This window comes from Bison bison, unplaced genomic scaffold (genome assembly GCF_000754665.1).
Source record: "Bison bison bison isolate TAMUID 2011002044 unplaced genomic scaffold, Bison_UMD1.0 scf7180017864505, whole genome shotgun sequence".
Lineage (NCBI taxonomy): Eukaryota > Metazoa > Chordata > Mammalia > Artiodactyla > Bovidae > Bison > Bison bison.
The window spans coordinates 4,050,460-4,055,144 of NW_011495062.1; the positions used below are offsets into that span (position 1 = coordinate 4,050,460).

At 42.4% G+C, this 4,685-nt stretch overlaps 1 protein-coding gene and 1 pseudogene across 2 annotated transcripts in view; one reads left to right on the forward strand and one right to left on the reverse strand.

Moving 5' to 3' along the window:
* Positions 1–1,206, reverse strand: part of LOC104980629 — a 2,883-nt pseudogene extending 1,677 nt beyond the window's left edge. Inside the window, exon 1 of the transcript XR_824289.1 lies at positions 1,189–1,206. The product of XR_824289.1 is annotated as a polyadenylate-binding protein 2 pseudogene (transcript). The remainder of the gene's footprint in view (positions 1–1,188) is intronic.
* SGCD (sarcoglycan, delta (35kDa dystrophin-associated glycoprotein)) overlaps positions 1–4,685 on the forward strand; it is a 448,681-nt gene that overhangs the window by 180,908 nt on the left and 263,088 nt on the right. The window lies entirely within an intron of this gene.

A 4,685-nucleotide genomic window follows, 5' to 3' on the forward strand; every position in this document is an offset into this window, starting at 1 on the left:
CCCCGGCCTCCCCACCAGCCCCGGGCACAAGATGGCGCCACCGACCCGGCCCGGAGCCCCGACCGCCCGCAGACCCCACTGCTGCTGCCGCCCCACACTGTAATCTTAAGCCTGGCATCGTTTTCTGGGAGAGAACCAAGTGAAGGTCTGACTGGGTGCTTGATAACTCTTAATACTATCCTATAATAGGGCTTCCCTCTCATGGGACACAGAAAGATGACAATAGTGATTATTGTTCCCAAGCAGAGGCTGAGAAAGTCTTAGGTGTCTCCAAGAGTGTCATTTGGTCACATCTTTAAGGGGTGTGTGGCGACTGAAGAGTTATGTAACATGGATAAATCTTTTTGAACCAATAATGTGGTTCCCATCTGAAGGCCAGTAGGCCCCAGTTAAGAGCCATGTTTCAGTTTAAATGTGGAAAAGTCCCCACTTACTAGAGAAATGATTAGCCCATTTGTGCTATTCTGGCCTTCAACTACTTGGACGGGGTGCACCCACTTTAGGGAAGGAAATCTGCTTTAGTGGGTCTACCTATTCAAACGTTAATCTCATCTGAAAACACTCTCATAGACATACCTGGAATAGTGTTATATCAAATATCTGGTCACCCCATAGCCCAGTCAAGGTGACACATAAAATTAACCATCACAGCTATCATCTCAAATAAGGTTTAAAAAATGGTTATGATTGGGTTCACAATGAGTTTTTTAATCTCCATCTGTCTGCTCTTTTTGCCCAGAGAATTACCCCAGTTCTGGATCTCAGGAACTGTTCAGACTTATTCAAGATGCCCTTCTTAAGGGGTGGATGAGGGTACAAATAATATCTGGCATGGTTATTTTAAAGAGAATAAAAGGTAAATAGAATCCCATTAGTCTGCTTCAGCCTCTTAATATTTGATGATTTAATTCTTTATGTTGAAATTACTGAAGAACTATCTTGACCAGATAGGAAGGCAGACTCAATTATAGCAAAGCCTAAAACATCCTTCCCCCTTTCCTTTCTTCTTGGTTTACTAACTTTAAGATATTGGATGAGCTCTAATATTTCACTTTGTACTAGTAACTGCATGAGAAAAATTTAGTGGCAAACTCCCTTAGCTTCTTGATAACTACCCCTTATCTCCTTCATTCTCCATCCTCTTGACACCGGCAGCTCTGTAACTGACCCTCTTTTTCCTTCTCTTACCCAAGCCTCTCCATGCATATCGAATCAAGTAAGTGAAATTCTGTGTTAAAGAGTGTGGCTGCCGTGGAAGATCAGAGACGGTAGTCAGGAAAAGGAAGGAAAGAGGAGATGGATGTGGGATCCAGGGGATGTAGTGATGCATAGTTTGATATAGGGTGTTGTTGAGTACTTGTAGTGTTCTAAGCACTGTGTTTAAGCAGATCAAATGTGTACGCATGAGCACATACACACACAAACACACAGAATCCTGAAAGAGTGTTAACGTGCTTCCCATTTTATTAGAAAAAGTTCAGGGAAGGTTCAATGACTAGTATGGGACCTTAACTCAACAGTGAATCATTCTGATTCCAAACCTCATGGTCTTGATCACTGTGATCTCTGAATTTGGCTAGGCAAAGGAAGTGGAGAGTACATTCCAAAAAATATTAAAATTAAAGAAAATTGCGGAATCAATTATCAGCAAGTTCTCTTTTTAGAAAACAATTTTGAAATTAACTTGAAGTAGTGAATTCATCAAATTTGTATCTAGTCCTTTCATGAAAATCTTGTTGGAATTTATCTAAGTTAAAATAGAAACCAGTTCTCAACATTCCCTTCTTTAACACATTCATTTGTCACCAATCAGGTAAAGAATAAAACTCCAGACTCCTTAGTAGCATCTTCTCCAAATCTGGTCCCTTACAACCTGTTGGGATTCAGCTCCTACTACTCTCCATCTTATGTAGAGGTAGATGTGACTCCACTATAGTCATCATGGCTTTCTTAGAGTTCCTCAAATATGCCAGGCTCATCCCCTCTATCCATGGATCTTCCTATGACTGGCTCCCTCACTTCATTTGGGTATTTTCTCAGAGATAAATTCTTGGGCCTCCTGTCAAAAATGGAAATTCTCCTCCCTCCTCACCTTCTTACCCTCTTATGCTGCCTTAGTCCTCTTCACAATACTTCATAGCTCTTGCTTGTGTAATCCTCTGAATTAAAAAAGTGCATGACTTTATTGACTGAGCAGATGGGATTCTCTGAGCATTCAGTGATTCCCTGTGCTATATTCAGTTGTTCTACTCTTTTGAGAACATGTGCATGAAATGTGAGAGGAATATTATGCCTTAGGAGTACACACAAAGGAAGCAGCCCTAGACATCTCCCCCAGACAACTGTTGTTTCTCATTAGTTTAAGGCAAAGGGTAATTGTAGAAATTGGCAACACATCTGGAAGACTGGGAGTACATCCTTTGGAAGGCCAATTTGGACATCAAAACTTGAACAGAAGGGCCAAATTAATAGGTAACACAGCTCTAGTGCCAGAAGGGCACGTGCCAGCCTTCCTGTTTCTGAACTTATCCCTTGAAACCTTTCTCACAAGTATCAAAAAGGCACTGGACTCTTTGAAGCTGTAACTTGAAGTCTCATGAAAGACACTGTCGTGTACAACTGACAACTTTTCCTAATGAAAATAGAGGGAAGGCAGGACAGCTAGCTCCCTTGGGGCGCATACCCTGGTGAAAGGATCTATTTTGAAAGGGATTTTCACAGCATACATTTTTAATATCACTCAGGCCAGTGTCTTAATCGGGCTTTACTAGTGGGGAGTGTTCACCAGGCAGCAGGGAATGCCATGGTACGAATTTAATCTAAACACGTGGCATGAGTCTAATCATATTTCACTTATTTTCTTTTATTTGCCTCCTTAAGATAAATGAGTCCCCTCCTTTATCAACAATAGCTCAGAATTCATAAGCTCACATTTTTCACCTGGGACAGGGGATATAGCAACTCACACTTTATTATCCATCTCTCATTTTCTTCCCATTAAAGAATCAATAAATTCTCCACCGATGTCTCTTTTTAAAGGTTGCTTACAAGTTTCTGTTTCAGAACAATGTATTGGTATTGGTTTTTATGCCTAAATCCTCCACAAATCTGGGTGTACATTTGGAGTGATTTGTAAGAGTTTTTACAAGAATGTCTTTGGCAAAACCGCAAGTCACACAGGACATACTAATTGCAGCCTCTCTGGGTTGCCAGCACCAGTTCCCAGTGACAGCTGTAATTTGTTGTTGTCTAGAGAGTATCTCCTTCCTGTGCATCATAGAATAAGACTTTTTAAAGTGAAAAAGACCATAATGTTCATACTGTCCAACTTCCCATCATGAGATGGAGGAAACAGAGGCAGAACAGCTAGGCTTGTCCAAGTCTGCACTGAGGGCTAGTGGAAGAGTCCAGGCTAAGCCCAGGTGCTGTCTGTGCTCCTCTCATGATTCTTACGAATGTGCTTACATTTCCTTGAAAACGTTCTTTAAAGATAATCTTTAACCCATGTCTTGAGGTACACAATAATCCCCATGTTGATCTGTTTTCCTAGATGGTCACCAAGCACAGTACTGGTCTGGGTGAGTGGTACCCAGGACATGTTGACTTTTCAACCAGACTTGACTTCATTTGGATCTAACTTACAGTTCTTGGCAGCTGACAGAAGACTTCTCATCCATTCAGTCAAAATTTATTGTCTACCTACTCTGTGTCAGGGTTTATGACAGGTGATTAGGATAAAAAGACAGTTAAGGTACTATTCCTGCTGCTTGAAGTTTACAGTCTAGAGAGAGAGAAAATAATAGGCGAGCATGATAGAGTATGCTCTGATGTTATAGCATCTGCTATGAATTGACTTATGCTCATGGCGCTAGTGATAAAGAACCCACCTGCCAATGCAGGAGACATAAGAGATGTGGGTTCACTCCCTGGATTGGAAAGATCCCCTGGAGAAGGGAATGGCCACCCACTCCAGTATTCTTGCCTGGAGAATTTCATGGACAGAGGAGCCCGGCTGGCTACAGTCCATGGGGTTGCAAAGCACTGGACACAACTGAAGCAACTTAGCATGCACACACACACATTTCACAAGCCATATCTCATGGCCAAACCTGTCATAAGTGGGTTGGGAAATATAGATGTACATGTGACTAAAGATATAAAGAGTAGCAGGGTGTTCAAAGTGGTAGTTGCTCTGCCATTCTATGCCCTAGTTGCTTTATCATTAAACTTCCATGGACATGTAGCTTGGGTAAGTAAGAAATCTTTATCATTTGATCAGATCAGATCAGTTGCTGAGTCATGTCCAACTCTTTGCGACCCCATGAATCCCAGCACGCCACGCCTCCCTGTCCATCACCAACTCCTGGAGTTCACCCAGACTCACGTCCATCGAGTCAGGGATACCATCCAGCCATCTCATCCTCTGTCGTCCCCTTCTCCTCCTGCCCCCAATCCCTCCCAGCATCAGAGTCTTTTCCAATGAGTCAACTCTTCGAATGAGGTGGCCAAAGTACTGGAGTTTCAGCTTTAGCATCATTCCTTCCAAAGAAATCCCAGGGCTGATCTCCTTCAGAATGGACTGGTTGGATCTCCTTGCAGTCCAAGGGACTCTCAAGAGTCTTCTCCAACACCACAGTTCAAAAGCATCAATTCTTCGGCACTCAGCTTTCTTCACAGTCCAACTC